The sequence below is a fragment of the Echinops telfairi genome, unplaced genomic scaffold, assembly GCF_000313985.2.
Source record: "Echinops telfairi isolate 266 unplaced genomic scaffold, ASM31398v2 ScPeMD7_655;HRSCAF=1070, whole genome shotgun sequence".
In the NCBI taxonomy this organism is placed as follows: domain Eukaryota; kingdom Metazoa; phylum Chordata; class Mammalia; order Afrosoricida; family Tenrecidae; genus Echinops; species Echinops telfairi.
Window position 1 is genome coordinate 11,435,655 of NW_022104553.1, and position 19,277 is coordinate 11,454,931.

Sequence of the window (19,277 nt, forward strand, 5' to 3'; positions counted from 1 at the left end):
CTAAGAACTTTGGCAAAGGGAATACACAATCAATTATTTAAAACTCTAATAAAATATCACAAAGTGGTGTCAAATTAGTTTGTACAGCTTGCAAGTGGAAAGGAGTGCCAAAAATAATGGGCACCAGGATAACAGGTGATATGGGAACCCAAAGTTACCTACATTCAGGATACAAGGCCTTCTGCTTTTCTGGGGAAACAAAATGGGGGATCAGAATGTCAATGAGAAGCTCAGAAATGATGTTAAAAAAAGAAGCAGATTCTACCTGAGTCAACAGAAAAAAATAAGACTCACCAAGTTCTTCCCAGAGGGTGTCAGAAAGAGGAAAAATATGTAAAATCCTTCAGATTGGTTTTGATCTACCCCTGAGTATATGGAGTACTTAACATAAATTCAGTTTGAAGTTCCTTTGAGAATTCCATATATAAGTAACATTTAGGTCAAATGGAAAGGTAAGTACCATTTATGGCAAACAGAAAAGAGCTGGAACTAAGAACAGCTACAGCAAAGTGCCCTGGAGTCACAGAGAAGACACACCGATGGTTTAAAGAAGTTACGATTTTGTAGATAATTATAAACTTATTCCTTGAAGGTGGCTGGAAAGCCAAAGTAAGGCAAAGAATTTTTTAAATACTTTTATTGGGGCTCTTACGTCTCTTATCACGAGGCATACATTCATCCAGTGTGTCAAACACACTGGCACATAGGCCGCCATCACCATTTTCAAAGCATTCTCTTCCCACTTGAGCCCTGATATAAGCTCCCCATTTGTTCCCCCGTCTTCCCGTACCTGCCTTCCCTCATGAACCCTTGATAAATCATAGATTATTATCTCCATATTTTACATCATCCTCTATCGTCCCTCACCCACTTTTCTGTTATTCATCCTTTTGGGAGGGATTTCTAGGTTGATCCTTGTGATCGATTCTCCCTACCCCGCCCCCTCCATCCCCTAATCTTCCTGGTATCTCTACTCTCAATGTTGGCCCTGAGGGGTTTATCTATCTTGGATTCCCTGTGTGGCGGGCTCTTATCTGTAGCAGTGTGCATGTTCTGGTCTAATCTGGTTTGTAAGGCAGACATGAGGTCATGATCGTGGGGGGAAGAACACATTACAGAGCTAGAGGAAAGTTGTGTGTGTCATCGGTGCGATACTGCACCCTGACTGGCTCATCTCTTCCCTGTGACCCTCTGTGAGGCGATGTCCAATTGTTTACAGACAGGCATTGGCCCTCCACTCCACGTCCCCCGTCCCCAAACCACCACCATTCACTTTGGGTATGGTTATGTTCTGGGTCTTAGATAAGGCAAACATTTTTTCGTTAAAAAAAACAAACAAACAGAAACGAAGGTTTGGACACTGAAGTATAAAAAAACACCGCATGAGTTTTAGGAGCCACATTTCAGTGGCATCATGAACACTGTCTATGAATCTAACATATCACGTGGTTCTATGATAAATCACCACAGTTAAACTCAATGTAACGATAATGTAGTCGTTAACTTAAGTGTAGCAATTTTAGCAATGTAACCATATTGAATTAATTAGCCTGAGTGCAGTCATTTTATATTGACCCAAATGTGGCAACTTTGTAGCTACTGTAATTCTTTTTGTAATTTCTGTAGCTGCTGACCTATTGCATTTATATTTGAAATTTCTGGTGTTGCTTGTAGACCCAGTTCTATTGTTATAAGTTCCTGTTTTTCCGTATAGCATGAAGCCACCTGCCCTTGTGCCTTGTTGATTCCACCATATAAAAACCTCTCACTTTAAGTACTCAATGTCAAGGGAGGATTAGGTTCTATGGCCCCCTGACTGCTGGCTACGAAAGGCTTATTAACTTTAATTAAAGTTTTGGATGGTTTATTCATTTTCATCTGGGCACAACAGTTCTCTTCATAGGATTTCCATGTCTGTGGAAAGCTTGGTCCCTTGTTTTTTCCTGTCCCCCTTGGGTGACCTTTCGTTTCATTATCCACCCAAACAACCCAAACCCCCAGCATCTCCACGACCCTCTGCTTTGCTCTCCTCTTGCCTTTACCTTTGCTCTTAGGGATCATTTTCTTCACATCGTTTATCTGCTCTCTTACCAGCTTCCTTTTTCCACTTCTGTTTGTCTGTACGTTCTCTCCATAGAAGGCAGCTGACTACAATGAAGAGGAGGCCCAGCACAGAGACTGTCGCAATCAGGGCAACTTCACGTGGAGACATCCTAGGGAGCAAGGGCTCTGGTGTGAGCCCATGGAGACACAATCAGACACAGATCAGGAAGGAATCTTGTTCTCTTTTTGCAACTCGCTTTAGCATTTTTTCATTTTTCCTCCCTGATGTCCACTCTCCCTTATCACCTCAGATGGTTGACTTTTTCTGTTGTCCAAAGAGAGAATTGTGGACGGGGCAGGTCACATTGCCCTGGCTGCTCTCTGTGACCACAGAGATGCCTCAACATGGAAAAGCCCATTTCCCTCTTGAGTCTGGGACTCAGAATGACTCCCGGCAAGTTTAATTGAAGGTGGCTTCACTCCTGCCATGACTCTCCATTCTACCTTGGGTTCGAGGAACCCATCACTTGAGGAACATGGCAGCATGATTCCACTATGCCCAGGTCCTGTCATACGTACCTGAAGAACAGAGCCCAAATCGGAGAAGAGAAAGCATATGTCTGAGACCAGTAGTTTTCTGATATCAGAAGTGTCAGAGGTTGAAATAGACTGATCTCTAAACCAAAGATCAGATGTCTTAAAAATAAGAAGCTTGTGGCCATTTAGACTGGCTTGTGAGCATATTTCAAATTAAACATAAAGCCTTTTCACTGTGCTTGAACTGAGAGAACTTCAGGGCCATTCCAGGAAGTGCTTTTTTTTTTAATCAAAAGAGATCATTTTTGTTTGCTTTTTAAAAAAAAAATAGAAAAGAAGCTTAATTGTTTTGTTAGTTTTCTTTCCTGATTGAGTGAAAACTAATAATTTAAGAAGGTGTCTGTATTTATCTGAACCAATAGTAGTAAATATATTTTCCTAGATATTTTAGGAGCAAATTTTGCTTTGTCTTGTTCTTGTTTTTGTAAACCAACATGACTTGATATTTAAAAGAATGGATTATGTAGACTTATCTGCATTGTCAAGTTTTAAAAATTAACTGTAATATAATGAGGCATAATAATTTAGGAAAGATCACAAGAGACTGCCAGGTAAGAAATATTGATATCCTCCCCAACCCCCCCCCCTTTTTACTCTGTAACATAGAGAGTCTGTGCCATGGTATCACTCCCATAGCATTCAGCTTCGCAGTGCATCTTGGCACATATCACTATCTTAAAATGACACTGTTAAGGGCCGTCATCAGAGGCATGGCCATGCTGCATCATCAGCGCCACACTCTCCTTGTCTAAAGCATCTCATGTCAACTCTGTCCTGTGAGGTTTCTCTAGCATCTGCTCCCCACCTTATTCCTGTCCATATGGTACAGGAGCACAGCAGGGGAGGCCTGGGCTCTGTATGAGTGGATGTGCATGTGGGCTGTGCTCCTCCCAGGGGAGAGCTAGCAGGGTAGAGCAGCATTTGCTTCAATAGCGACTACCAAAGTCTTAGCTGGTCCTTTCACAGTAAATCCAAGCACTACATGCACATCAGAGACATATTAGGAGAATACGTGCTAGTAAATGACATGGAAAACCAACTGTATTGTATTATTAAATGATTCAAGCTCATTTCCCATTTTTATTATTTTCTGAAAAGGTAGAAAGTGATATAAAAGAATACATGCAGAAGAGGAACTAAACTTCAACAACATTCTCAGTGTCCCTTAGCAACAGATTGCATTAGGTGCTCCAGAAGTAAAAACTTTTGACAGTTTGAAATCTATTTGTTTATGAAATTAGAAACGTTGCTGTTAGATGAAGTCAAGTCAGAGGGAAACTAGGTACAACCGAGAGAAACAAAATGCCGTATCCTCACAGTAAATACAATGTTGCAATCCATTGTTGTAGCCACTTTGTCTACCTATCTCCCTGAGCTTTTTGCGGACCTGCTACTTCACCCAGTCCAGTGTTCTACTGAGATTGGACACTTCTGACAACATTGAAAAGTACAGGAGGGGAAGTCCCAACCAGGACATTTATTTCTAGGAAACATTTTCACTGCAATGTTTCTACCACAGACATTCGTTCTTTTCTCAGGCCATGTTATATTCAATTTTCTTCACCAAAATCATAATCCAAAGGCATCAAGTCTCCTTATCTTCCTTATTCATTTATTATATCTAATTTAAATAAATCTAGTAATCACATATGAACTATATAAAACCCTTAAAGATTTATTATTAATTTAGGGGGCCAAGGCAAATTGTTAAGCTTTCATTTTTCTTTGGTAACTTAAAAATATTTGTTATTTTCTCTCATCTATTTCCCAGAACCCTGCTAGTAGATTCATAGTTTAATATTTCTGTCCTTGATTTTTAGGTTACCCTGTGTTGGAGGGTGAGTACATTATGAGTGCTTTAATTAAGGTGATGAGTAGAATCTATACAAGGAGAAAAGTTTTATTTTAAAATAAATATAAATTCATTGAATCATAAAAACTGATTTTATAACATTCATTTTCCTGAGTTAAGGCAAGACTTGGAGGCCTGAGGCTTCAAGTATTGAGGCACAGTGTGGTCTTGACCTGACAGGGCATGTGGACTGCCAAGGAAGAGATAGACAATTCTGCAGATCTAAAAGGGAGCTTTGTGTCTAAATTAGAGAAGGAGATCGTTCCTTAACCATTTCTTATCCATCTGCCTGAAAATTAATTTTATTGCAGAAACCTATGATATGTGAAAGGTGGGACTGGTGCACCAGAGCAAAGCATGAGAACTAGAATATTGCAAGCTCAGTGGCTGCTCAGGGCTCAGGGGTGAGTCAATGCAGTGACTTCCAAACAAAACAAGACAAGTTTTCAGAAACGGATGTCCTTATGGTGACCCTGGGTCAAGGGCACGAGAACTTGGAGGAAGGTGCCAGTGTCCATCTGTCTCAGAGAGGCTGGACAGACAGTCTCGCAGGCAGCCTAACAGTGATCGGTATGCTGGATGCAGGCCATGGCCCTTTCTTTTTCTCTAATCTTGTGTCATCTCAGAGTACACCTGTAACTCAAACGATGTCGCTCAATTGCAATTATTTCAAGATGGAACAGTATATAATTGAATATGTTCAGTAACAATTTAGACAAAGAGTAATGCCGTGTGAGATAAGAGGTCTACTCAAAGCAGTACGGAGTGCTGATGTAACACAGAACACGCCATACCTACCCTGCCCTACAGACTTCCTATTAGTAGATGCCACACAATTTCTTTCCCACTGGAATAACCATTTTGACGGGAAACCATTTATGTCAATTACAGCAATTGAAAATATCAAAGAAGAAAAAGACACCCAGAGAAACAAAGCACTGACCTGCCTTGCAGCATGTGGCTGCCAGGAGAAGGAGAAAACGGGTGAGAACATGAGCTGGAGGGAAGCCTGGGAAGTTCACCATCTTCTGCAAGTAGAAAGTGGCGTGTGTCAGAGGCATAGAGATATTCGCTCTTACAATAAGATACTCCATAAGGGAAAGAAAGTGTAAATTCTTACCAAAGAACAATGATAAGACTATTAATAACTGTGTTCGATGACTTACCTCTACCCTCAGTTTTTTGTTTGATTCGGTTGTTTGGCTTTTGTTTTGTTTTGTTTTATTATCATTTCTCCTTCACATACTTTAAGACACACATTTCTGAATATATGTTTAAAATTCTGGAGCCCCTACTCCAACCCCCAGTGCATTGTTTGCTTTCCTTGACTTTCTTATGAACACCAACTCTTTCCTCAGCAAGTGTGGAGCGTGGTCAACTGTAGATGGTTCCCTAAGTTCTATGGACTCTCTTGGTTATCTATAGACTCTTCTTCTCACTAGACCTACCATGAAATTGAAAATCTCTAGTTTAAAGATGAGAAATAAAATTATACACTAAACTAGCCTACTCCTCTCAGCTTATCTAGCGTATTCTTCTCGCATTAACTTATACTTTATTACCAAACACACCTTTGTGGCTTAGCTCACAGAAGAGAAAGGAGCTTCCTCAGCATGTAAACCAGAATTCAAGCCCCTCTTTTTCCACATCCACACCCTCAGAGCAGCCCACATTGCTCTCTTACCACAGGAGTTGATCTGGGAGAGTTTCTCCTCGCTTCCTCAGTGCACTTGAAGGTTTGGCTTCCAGTATTCTTGTTGTCAGTATCCAAGAGGGTTTATGGGCTCTAAGTCATTTAACTCATTCCTGGATTGGGAAAATATTCTTGGGATGGAGACAAACAGACCTGTTGAGATGCACAGAGTTCTGAATACTTCCAGAATAAGTAGAACTAAAAAGGCAAAGCTTACCTCCTGTTGTTCCAGGTACACTGAAAGTGGAACTAATAAAGCTATCCTAAAGAACTTTGGACTGGGTTGGAACCTAGAATGATAGTGTTGGATTTAGTTCCCGTCTATTCCTTCAGTCACCTGGATGCACATTGAGAAGGGGGAGGGGGCCATCTTCTTGTGTAATAGTTGGATCTGTCAAGCATGCCAAAGGTCAGGACACAAAGCTAATTGTCAGAGAGATTAAAACCAAGAGAAGCATGCTCCTTTTATTCACAGCATTGCTTGTGGGGCACCAGCCCCCACAATTGAATGGGTCCAAGGGGCAGTTGTGTAGTGGAGGGTAAAACTAAAGAGGCGTCAGACAAGGTAAAGCATGCAAGTGCTCACCTCTGGGACAGCCATGATTTCAGGAGCTGGTCTGTGCAGAGAGAGAGAATATATTTCCAACAAAAGATTATGTACACTCAGGAAGTATGCAGCCTCCACTAATTACAAGTAACCATATGCATGTAACAAAGTGGGCTGTACCCTAACCCTAAAGGTCCCTGAGGATCATGGAGGAGTCACCCAACACCAGTGCCCAGTCAGGTAAAGGGGGAGGGGCTGTCTTCAGAGCCCAGAGAGCCCTAGCCTGTATCTGCTCCTACAGATAAAGCTTCTGGCTACACAGCAATCAGCCATGTGCTTGTAAGAAGTAACTTAAAGGTATCACTATGATGGTAGGACACAGTGAGGAACAATAGTATTTATGAGAATGTGATTGGGACTCTCCTCCAACTCACAGGGGTGAAAGCCTCCCTCCAGCCCAGAAACCCAGCCTGCTAGGCTCCTTAAAAGATGATACTACAGGGGAGGCAAGAGGGAGAGAGAGGGGAAAAAAAGATGAGACTAAAGGATTCATCCTTATACACTCTCTTCCCATTCTCTGCTCCCATCAATTATTAGCAATGAAAGTCACTCATTTATGTGTGTAATTAAGACAGAGTTTGAAAATAGAGTGTGTCCTCTTAGAACCTTTGTTCTAAATTTCCAAGATGTTGAGAACTTTCAATAACAGAATAGAAATAATGACACAATTGCCCTGAATCATCACGTAGGATGTGCTCCATTTCACATTCTTTCCACGTTTAATTTATACTACTTCATGTTGCTTAGAATAGAAATATAATCAGGGACATAAATTACTATTACAGCACATTAGTCTGTGAGCCAATAATAGTGTGATCAACAACAATACCAAACCAAAACTCACTGTCACTGAGTCAATTGCAACTCATAGCGTTACTGTTATCTTGTAAACTCCCAAGAGTTTTATCTTGTTATACGGGGTCTGTAAGAGTTTGATTAAAGAGACGTGAAACAAATGTTTAGAAAGAATTACATGGATCACTCTAGATATCAAAATTATGAGACTTCAAAAATTCATCCTGTATTATATTCATATACTACCCCCAGACTCCTACTGGTATTTCCCAAGATATTTTCCAAAAGAAATAATATATTTATTAAAAAATAAACTTTGTACTGTGCTTTGCATGCAATATGATGCACATTCCAATAAATTTTGAAATATACATTCCAATAAATTTTCATAAATGTTTACAAATACTGTAGGGAAAAGTGACTAAAAGTCTACTCCCAGCCCAGAAAAACTTATCAAGAGAGAGAGAGAGAAGTTTTAATATTGAATAAACATTAAGTAGAATAATTGCAAACATTAAATAGGGGACCATGATACTGTGAGATAGGTTAAGTTTAGTGTGCCAACCTGGCTGATAAAATACATGTGGGATTAATTGAAAAGCAGAAAGATAAATGGCTGGGTTGGCCTTGCCCTTTTGGTTCTTCGGTCTCTTGTTCTGTGATGGTCAGACCAGTGTGAGGCTGCCTTAGCTGGCAAGGCTCATTTCCTGCGAGACATCCCTGAGGGGAAGCCTCAGGGACATACCCTGATGCAGCCCTGGGTGCTGGAGAAGCTGTGTGGAGACCCATGTCAGCGCTAAGATGCTTACACTGCCACTGGGATTCAAAGATTTTCTACCTACTGGCCTGTGGTCCTCCTGCATTTGGCTTCATTGTGTGTGTTTTGTGAGTTTGAGGAGGACTTTGTAGGTTGGTGTCAGACATATGGGCTAAGTCGGACTTATGGGTTTGGACTGGAATAGGTTGGGATGCTTCCTGAATGTACACTTACCCTATATATAAAACTCTCTCCTATACATATGAATTTCTATGGATTTGCTTTTATAGTTTACCTAGACTAACACATAGTACAATGTGTGAAGTGGGAGAAAAAAGAACTGAACTAAAAATACCATTTACAGAGATCTATTCACTAAGCCTTAAACAGAAAACGACAAGACAAAGACACATCACCCAGATGAGGGAAATCAAGATGAGATAGTGATGCTCCTTAACGGCTACAGAAAAACAGCTGCTTAAATAGGACAGAGATTGGGAAGAGATCAGTACATCACAGTTGCAGGCAGAAACAGGGAAGCAGGTGTGGGACCGTGATTGGGACATGTGTACTATTCTAGAGAGAGGAGCGTGTAAGATTGGTTCAGAAGCCCTTAAAGCACAGCAGTCAGGATATGACTCATGACTATTGACCCTTGCACTCCAACTTCCATTAAGGACACACCCAGACAAGTCCCTAAAAGCAAGTCTTCCTTGGACTATCTAGGAGAGTAGTAGCAATCCACTCCCTAATGCATTCTACTGAAGGTTAAGGTTTTTCACATTGCACATTAATGGTCAGAAAAAATTAAATACACACAGAATCTATAAGAAGAGTCAAAATCAATTTAGGATGTCCACAGCTAACTGTGGTCTTTTGCAAACTTATTATTCAAAATTTAAACCGTAATGCATGGCCTTCAGTGATCATGAATTTCATTAAACTTCCTTGGATTAGATTCAATGCGAAGTGCTTCTTCCACACAGGCTAGCCTACACCTCCTTTCATTGTCCTTGTTTAAAGACTCCAGACACTATGATTTCTGTGTTAACTGGGTGCTGTAGAGAAACAAAACCAGGGACACATGTTTGTGTTGACCATAGAAGGAGATGCGTGTCAAGCGTTGGCTACCGCAGTGGTGGATATCAGTATTCTAGTAGTGTTCAGGTCAGGCTTCTCCTGATGCCTGGAAGCTGATGAACAAGAAGCAACAGGAGATCCAGGACCAGACCAGGACGATAAAGCAGAGACAGCAGGGGGCACAAGCTAGTGGATGCAAAAATCACATGTCCACCGACTGAGTCCACTCTTGATAGCCTGCTGACAGCTACCGGATAGGCAGGAGATCAAGGAGCCAGACACACGGCTCTGGTAGACAGTGAAGGGTCAAAAAGACTTCCACACCCCGTGGCCTCTCCCGAGTTTACAAAAGTTTCGTGACATCCAGGAGAATTCATCAGGTTGCACCTTTAGTCACACGTCTGACCCTATTCCTGGCCAGAAGTGTCTTGGTGACATAAACCCTAACCATCACAAGTTCTGGTAGCTGGGCACCAGCAGAGTCCTTCACTGTGGTTTTCTATCGCACTCATATCACCGGTCACCATCTGGTGAAGTGTATGTGTTACAGTGCAAGTTCAAAATATTTTCATGTGTGTATAGCTTTTACATCTCGTGTCCACCAGCTTACTAGCTTCTGGAACAATAATATTAAAAGCAACCTGAGAGTGGCATTAGAGAATTCTAATAACAGGATCATTAATCTATGCAATAGTATGCATTTAAGGTATTGGTGATCTTTTCAATATCTCTCTCATCCCTGTGCCATCAACACAGTTGCAACTCAGCTTCCCCCGCAGGACAGGGCAGAACTACATCCTGGGCTTCCATAATTGTATTACGTCACATGATGGAATAGAAGCTCCATGGACTACTATAGGTCCCTTTATAAGTTCACCATAGTCCTTTTTGGGTGTCCTTGTTGGAGGTGCTTAGGTATTTAATCAGGTCCACCAAGCAAAAGATGACTGATAGATGATAAAACCTGACATATCCATAGTTAATTCATAAAAGTATTTTAAAATGAAAACTTGGTGGGAATTTTGGATCCAATGTAAAACCAAATAAAGTTAATTAAAAGTCATAAGGAATGTTATATGTAAAATATCTGAAGCATAATAATGGATCTTAAGTTTAATAATCTTCAGATATAATGTCAAATTGTCACATTACTGATTATCTGAATTAAGCTTATAGGTAAGTGGCTAGTTCCAAAAGAAACAGGTTAAAAATAAAAGTAATTTAAATGATAACCTGTTAAGTAAAACATGCTAATCATACAATGGAAGTCCACTATACCCACCAGGTTGAAATATAAGAGTAACATTTATGAAGCACAAGCAACATGATGACCCATCACTCCAATGTGTCCATTGACACATCACTCTGGACACTGTTGGGTGAGGAGTCTATGCAGGTTCGATCCTGCCATGAGCTGCAAAACATGAGTTGTTGTTCCACACAGGGCCATCTCCTATTGGATTGAGTGAGGTCTGTTTACCCTAAGCAAGTTCCCTGGTGCCAAGGGAAATTTCCTGAATCAGCTCTTCCAAGTTCATATCCCTGCCCAACAGATCAAGACATGTCATGCAGCTCCAAGGAAGCCTCGAGGTACTGAAAATATGGTGATCTGGGTCCCTTTCCACTGGACACCCACAAAACCGTGGTTCCCCCAAGCTCCAATGACCACCATTTCCAAAGGTCTGGTGTGGCCATTCTCTGCTTCCTATCCCATCTGAGTTAGACAATTTGATTCCTGTGTATTACATCTCATTAGGTCCATGTGCACAGTAGATATTTATGTTTATTTTTAAGTATTTGTCATAAAGAAGTCATTGGTTTTGTAAAATCCTATCGTGAGTCTCTAGCTTTGTTTCTGTCACCGTCGTCATATTTTTCAACGAATTTTCTCTGCTCTTGTCAAGTTCTAATCACTGACAAATATCCATGCATTTTGATCAATTTCACGATGATTCAGTTGGTAATATTCTTCAATTTCTTCATCACTAGCTATATCCATTCCATGTGATAATACTTGTGGGGAGAGAATTGGAGGATTAACTGTTAACATGCATTTTAACATGTCTGTCTGCTGTGTGAAGAAAGCTAATCTCAGCATGTTACAAATTGCTTGATTCTATTTATTTGACAGTTCTGGAAAACATAAAACCCTAGAAAACTCACTTAGCAGATTTCAAAAGGTGATGAACTGCTAGAGGGCTTGCTTATGTTTTAGGGTGCAAATGATTCACATTTCAAATATAATTTAAGTAGAACTTTTATTTGTCTTATACAAGCATTGACTTCACGAAGATAATCATTATATCATCAGGATGGGTGAGAACATTGTCATGAGATCAAGATGGCATCCAATGGCTTGCTGAGATTTGGAGGCTTAACAGGGCGTGAGAGTACTAATGAAACTATAACAAAAGTGTGGTTAGTGGAAGATCAGTGCATCGCAGTTACAGATGGGACTACAGAAATGGGGGTGGGTCCAGGATTGGGAATCATATTTTATGATAGACTGAGGAGATTGCAAATTTATCTAGGTCCTTCAAGTCAGGGTCGTCAGGGCATGTTAGAACTTAAATTTAAAAAAATGTTTCATTGTTGACCTTTCGCTGTTCTCTGTAGCCCTTTGAAAACCTAATACTCAGAATAGAAGTGCTAATAAAACTATGTGGGATTACATTGGAGGGTTTACAGGTATAATGAGATTTATCATTCTGAAATAGTGGAAGTTATGAATCTGTACATGTCTTAAAATTCATAGAAGCATACAAAACATTATGTTAACTGTATGGACATTTTCAAACTGATCATTCAATTAAGTAAGAAAAGACAGAAATGAATTACTTTCTCAGGAGAAAATGGAAAGGCCAAACGGACAAGAATTAAGGATGAAATATAATGAGGTCACATAAGGGAAGCTGAAGGATAAACTTATAAACAAGATTTTCCTTCTCCTGAATTTCAAACTGGCATAGATATCAGAGAAAAGTGTGATTATTTAAACATATAAACAAACATTATTTTGTAATAAAGCACAAAACACCATAAATATAGATTTAGAAAACAAAGGATATAAAATAAAAAGATAATTTTTCTTTTTTTCTACTCTTAACTAGCATGCTCCATCCCCACAAAAAAATCACTTCCATGGATTCAATTCTATCTCATAGACCCTAAATAGTGTTTCCAAGGCTAAAACTATTTCCCAGAACATACAGCTTCATGTTTTCCCTGACGAGTGGCTGGTAAGTCTGCCCCAACCTTGTGATTGTCAGGCAGACACTTACCCAACACCTACTAGGACTCCATATTCAAGAAATTTCAACACCATTATTCAGTCACAGACTCTAGTACATCACATATCTTTACCATGAGTTTGCTATAAGAGTTTTAACAGATACGAATGCATTATATAGCTATATAAAAATTTTAAAGCAATTAAAATGAAACCCACTGCCATCAGTTAGTTCTGATTCATAGTGACATTATATTGCAGAGTAGAGGATATCTCCTGGATATCGATGCTTATGTGAACATTAAGCAACTAAACATACCATAAGCAACACATACTTTTGCACAGTACACATTAATTGTGGGAGCAAATGATGAAGAAGATAAAATGATACAAAATATACAATAAGGCAAATCATTTGATTCTGATGTAAGAATATTAACACCATCAACTGGAAGCTTCACGATTCATGAATCAGCAAGTGCTATTATTGTGCCCATACACAAGGATGGGCAGCTGGTCAGGGAGATCATCAATTTGTGTTGATTTGCACTGGACAGATTCTCAGCTGCCCTGAATCCCTGGACCAAAGCCTGAAGAGCGGTCTTAGAGATCCAGAGAAGGAACACTGAGAAAAGGTGTGAATGTGGGAATGATCTGTCATATCGTAGAATGAGATACATCCACGCTCATATTCTAGGAAAATGCACACCCTGGTAGTACGGTTTCTTAGAGTAAGCTGTGTTTCTGGAGCGGTGAGTGCCCAGTACTCATCCTTATAAAACCTGATGACCCAGAAACCAACCTCAGGTTTAATGACAAGCCTGCCCTTTCTCATTACATTATCCTTACAAACTCCCAGGTCCCAGGCTCGACTCTCATCAACTTCCACCTCCCAGTAGCAGTTCCCTGAGGTGAAGTGCTGTTGACCCAACACACAGGGAATGGAGTGAAATCTCTGCAGATTATCAGGTAGTTCTTGAGGCTTCTCTCCCCAGGTGACACATCTTCTGTCCTCAGACAAGATGAGGTTACAGTGGGCTGTGTCTGCATCCAGAATCACCTCCCCTGCAAAGATAATAAGCTTTCTAATCCCTTGAAAGAATAGAATGGCTTGGAAGCAAAGATTATAATCAAGATAAATGTCAGACTCTCTGGGAGATGTATATGTTCTCATGGGAAGTCTATTTTCTGCTGTGGTAATCTGCATAATATTCCTTCAAAGATGTACACTTTGCAATCTCCAGAAAACATGTGAGTGCGTTCTATTATATTTGAAAAGTGTACATTTCATATGTAAATAAGTAAAACAAATCTTAAAATGGAGAGGTCACCCTGGGCCAGCCCAGTAGTTGTCATGTAATGAGCGTCCTCATGTAACAGATCCAGGAGCACCAAGGTCAGAAAAAGGAGATGTGACATGGATTAGTGTTTGTAGTGATGGTCTTTGAAGATTACAGGAAATGAGCCACAAGGCAATAATTGAAGGCCACCTTCAGTCGGTTAAAAATAATTAAGATCATGTATCTTTCCTGGAACCTTCAAAAGGAATTCAAGCGTACCAGCCCATCATGTTTATACCCGTGCCCTCCAGAATTGTCAGACAATTATGGTGGTGTAAACTGAAATCTGTGATCATTCTGTACAGAAGCAGCACGAAGCTAGCATATCTGCTTTCCTCCAACAACTTCCTCTGAAACTGCGCCTGAGTATAAGGAGTACATTCCTTCCTAAACCATCAAGAAATGACTTACCAGCTTTAAATAATGCTTTCCTCCAGTCTGAATAAAAGCAAACATAACATCCATTAGTAGACCTCGTATTTACATTACATTGAAATTACCTTTACAATCGATCATTTTTATCTGATCTAAACTTTTTACTAAATTTCTCAATGAACTAACAGTTTATAATGAAAAAAAAACAGTCCCATAAGAATTAATTCCTGTAGTTTACACGTTACGCAGAATAGCCTGTTGACGTTCAGCAAGTCTCACCAATATAAAATAGAGCCTTTTTGAACAACAGAGAAAGAAATTTTCTTTGAGGAGACAATGTGAAAGAATGTGTTAAAAATAATAATAAATCAACGCTAGAATGGAAATAAAATGTCACATTCCCAATGCCCTCTCTTCTCATATCCTCATTCTCTTATAACACTCGGTACCCTCTCCAGATCTATAAGATTAGAAGTAAATATCTTGAAAAGGCTAAAAGAGTTATCACGTCTGGGGAACCTCTTCAGAAGAGTTACCACTCAGGTTTGTTTTCCTTAACTTTTGAAGTGCTGTATTTCTCTCCTTAAAAGCTACACAGAGAGGCAAAATCCCATTAGAGGAGGGAGGTGTGATCTGAGAATGAAGCCAACACCCTGGGCCTCCTCCACAAGCCTGCTTCTATATCAGGATTGGAAGTTGCCATATTAACAACCTGCATTTGCAGATGACACCACCTTGCTTGCTGGAAGTGAGGAGGATTGGAAGCACTTGGTGATAAAGATGAAGGATTTCTGCCTTCACTATGGATTACAGCTCAATGTAAAGAAAACCAAAATCCTCACAAGTGAACCAATAAGTAACATCAGGATAAACAGAGAAAAGATTGAAGTTGTCAAGGGTTTTGTCTTGCTGATATCCACGACCACTACTCAAGGAAACTGCAGTAAGAAGATCAAAAGATATATGGCATTGGATAAATCAGCTGCACAAGACCTCTCTATAGTGTTGAAAAACAAGAATGTTACTATGAGGACTACTGTTTGTCTGACCCCAGCCAGTGTATTTTGAATGGCCTCCTATGCACATGAAGGTTGAACACTGAATAAGGAAGATCTAGGAAGAATGGATACATTTGAATTATTGCGCAGATGAAGAAAATTGAAAGCTCCTTGGACCTCAGAAAGAACAGATCTGTCTCGGGAGAAGCACAGCCAGAGTGCTTCCTAGAGGATGGTGAGACTTTGTCTCGTGTACTTGTGACATGTCAGGAGAAACCAGTCCCTGGAGGACATCCTGCTTGGTGACGTAGTAAGTCAGGGGAAGTGAGGAAGACCTTCGACAGGTTGAAATGACACAGTGGTGCATCAATGGGCTCAAACATAAGAACAGTTGTGAGCGTGTCAGAGGAAGAGGCAGTATTCATTCGGTTGTAAATAAGGTTGCAAGGAAGCAGACCAACTGAATGGTCCCTAACAACAACAATAACAACAGAACAAGCAATAATAAAAAATGTGCTAAACTGTTACCTAGAATATTTTGAAAGCATGTCATGGACTTAAAGTGACTATAAGTCTGAAGGAATTTGAAAAAGTATGACTTGATATGTTGTTACAAAACGAACTCCTTTTCTGAGATAATTATTCACTTTTTTAGTGGAAGTGAAATGAAAGAATGAGAAATGGGGTAATATCACTGGTTTAAAGGATGATTTATTGGACATTAGGAAAGAAATGCAAGCTGTGGGACATGAGCATAATTCAGCTCACTGCATTTCTCTAATTAATTCATTATTGAACACAATATTATTCATTCGATTTCATACTGTCTTTCCTATGAAGGCAAATTTGAATAGTTTTCACAAAGACCATATTTTCCATAATGCCTAAAATGTTTGCAGAACTATGTTTCAATATATAAATTTTAAAATATATATTCTTATCAAAAATAAGCAGTACAATTTCAGAATGAGTTAGGAAAATAAGAGTATGATGGAATATCACACTTTTTATTCAGGTAGCTTCAAGATAGAAAAATACATAAACATATAAATGACCCAGCTAAAAACGTTCTTAGTAGTCTTTGCATGTAGTTATTGATATATAATATTAACGGAAAGCTTCCTACATTGCTTCTAAAATTTATATTTAGAAGAAACTCTGTCAAAATTGCAAGAGAGATCCTTCTGAAATGACTGAGTATACGTTTTAAAATCTATTCTTGAAAAAATAGCATTAAAATGGGAAATATTGTCAAAACCACTTTGAAAATACAGAAACTGATAAGGGCATGCATCAAAGTGAGAAGTATTTCTTCTGGAAAATTATGGACCCTCAGTAATGACCAGTGCTTTATGAACTTGTATTTCTGTTTGGAAATACTCCTCTCGCGCATACTTCAATTTGTGGCGCAGGAATTTGAACAGGTTGGGACAGGCAAGGAGCCCAGTAACGGAGTGGACAGAAAGACTAAATCAGCTTGGAGTCCATGCACTGAACATGTAAATCTATATAAGTTGTCCGCAACAATCATCACCAACAGACATTCCAGGAAGTTTCATGAAACAAGACAGCTCAAGTGAATCCTGATCATTCGCATACCCCTGACCACCTGGAAGGTTGCCTGTGTGAAGCTGCACACACACTCGAGAAAGCCTCCCATGTGGTGGACACAGAAGTTGCTTTAACCGCATTTTCTCCATTCCAATCAACCACCGTAGTCCTGGGATGAAATTTGCCATCAGTAGTAGCAACTACTTCATGAGTACTATATCTATTTAGTCTATTCAAATCTTACACACGGGTACATTGTTGTAGGGACATAGGTTAATAGTCAAAAAATGGCCACTGCAGCTACCCAAGCACTCCCTGTGAGTCTTTGGGACCACCGGGAAGATACTGTCCTTCACACATATCCAGAGTGCACAGCACAGCCAGTGGCATTGTGAAACTTTTTTTTCCCAGCCCCATTATCTGAGTTTCAGGTATGTTAGCCTTATATTAAGGAGCCCGGTGGTACACTGTGTTAGGTTGGGTGAGGAACCAAAAGGTCAGCAGTTCAAAAACACCAGCTGTTCAGTGGGATAAAAATGAGGCTATTTCCATAGAGTTACTGTCTCAGAAATACACTCTGGGCAGTTCTACCCTGTCATTTAGGGACCTTGTGAGTCAGAATGAACTCCATGGCACTTATATTTTGAGTTTAGCACTGTAATGTGGATGGCATTAGGAGGTATGGGTACCCCTTTCCCTGGACTCAGCTCACTACCAATGTAGAATGGATCCCCAGAGTGACCCCCCCCCCTCAGCAGAAACTTTCCTTTCTAGGCAAGCACTCATGGGACTTATGAGTACTGCATTCCTGCTTGTAAATCCTCACTTATAATAAGGTGATGTGACACAGATTTGTTCCAGATCAGTGTTTCTATCTCTTGGTATCTACATATAGTGTCTTGTCTTCCTATGGTTGAATAGAACCCATAACGATATTTGCAATAGTGAAAGTTTAATTACTCATAGAAAACTAACAACGTATAATGGGAAATGCTTCACCACTCATCATTTCTGTCTCAAAAGATCTCTAACAATTATGGAAAACGTCTACCTATGTTGCCTCATTTGCCCCATGGATAAAGGATCTCTATGATCTTCCTTTTCCAGGTTTTATTCCCCAAGGATTGAGTTTTTACCACACAGAGTGTACTGGAAATGCTCATGTTTGATGACCCAAAAGAGGGTAGTCAGACATGAGGTACCAGCTGGAATTGCATACTCTCAGCTCTGATCCTTAATTAGATGCATCATTAGGCTTCAGAGATCGAGTTACAGTGGTTTCTTCCAAAGTCCAAAGATGATGATACATATTGAGAGTGACTATAGTCCATTTGGGCTACCGAACAGATGCCTCTTCTCATCATTCAGCTTGATTAAATGAGTATTCCATTATTTCAGGTTGTACACGAAGCCCTACATTTGCCAAGTTTAAAAGGTAAACTTGCATTACTCGTGCCTGAAATTTAAAAGAGTGAAGAAAGTGAATCATTGACCAAGGGTGAAAGCCTAACTGGCTCAACATTTTTAATGGCAGCATCTCACTGATAATTGTCTGACCACCAAGACACGCTGATCTGGGTAGAACTATGAGGCCGCCAAGTGAAAAACACACATTCACAAAAAAATATTGAGAAGATATCTCATCAGCCGTAGACTAAAGAATTGGGAAAACCCCTTTTTTTTGCAATTCTCCTTTTTCATAAACCTTAAAGGTTTTGTGTACAAAGAAGAAAAATAACACCTCTACAGTTATTTTTAGTAAGTCATTAAACAAAAAGAGCACAGAGAAAAATGTTTTGGCACTACATAAAGCACAATATAAGGCTGCTGTAATATATTATCAATAATGTTCTTTTTCTGGTTTTGTTCTAAGCTGAAGCATTCAGGAATTATGAAAAATATGTGAGTAAAATGTACTTGTTAGGAATTATATATAAGGGAATTAAAATATGTAAGTATGTTTAAAAATTAATTGATAGCATGTATCAGAAATTAGATGAATGTATAATGCAACAAATTAAATTGTCAGGAAATAAAACAATTATTTTAAAAACTTAGAATTGAGAAATATAAAAAAGAAAAATGTCACTTACCAGGGTACAATGAAGAATTCCGCCAATCTGCAAGTGCACAAAAGAGTGAAATAGCATTAATCCATGTGTGTGTGTGTGTGTGTGTGTGTGTGCGCGTGTGTATAGAAAGATAAACCCAGAAGAAAAGAAACATGAAAACAAAAAGAAGAAAAAGAAAAAAAGAAAGATACTAACAAAAAGATACTAATAAAAGAAGGAAACAAAGAGGAACAAAAGATAGGAATAAACAAACTGTCCAAACAAAGAACTGAAAAGAGTAAAATAGAA

The 19,277-nt window shown here is 39.5% G+C and overlaps 1 protein-coding gene and 1 long non-coding RNA gene across 2 annotated transcripts in view; both read right to left on the reverse strand.

Moving 5' to 3' along the window:
• The window catches only part of LOC123522024 (butyrophilin subfamily 1 member A1-like), a 43,520-nt gene extending 41,347 nt beyond the window's left edge, over positions 1-2,173 (reverse strand). The window contains exon 1 of the mRNA XM_045293029.1: positions 2,092-2,173. The gene's annotated coding sequence lies outside the window, so the exon portion shown is untranslated. The remainder of the gene's footprint in view (positions 1-2,091) is intronic.
• Positions 2,174-2,191: 18 nt separating this feature from the next.
• Positions 2,192-6,273, reverse strand: LOC123522025. Its single transcript, XR_006680336.1, has 3 exons — positions 6,177-6,273; positions 5,436-5,520; positions 2,192-2,229 (listed from the first exon to the last, which is right to left on the reverse strand). It is a non-coding gene; the product is annotated as an uncharacterized LOC123522025 (long non-coding RNA).
• Between the last annotated feature and the right edge of the window lie 13,004 nt (positions 6,274-19,277).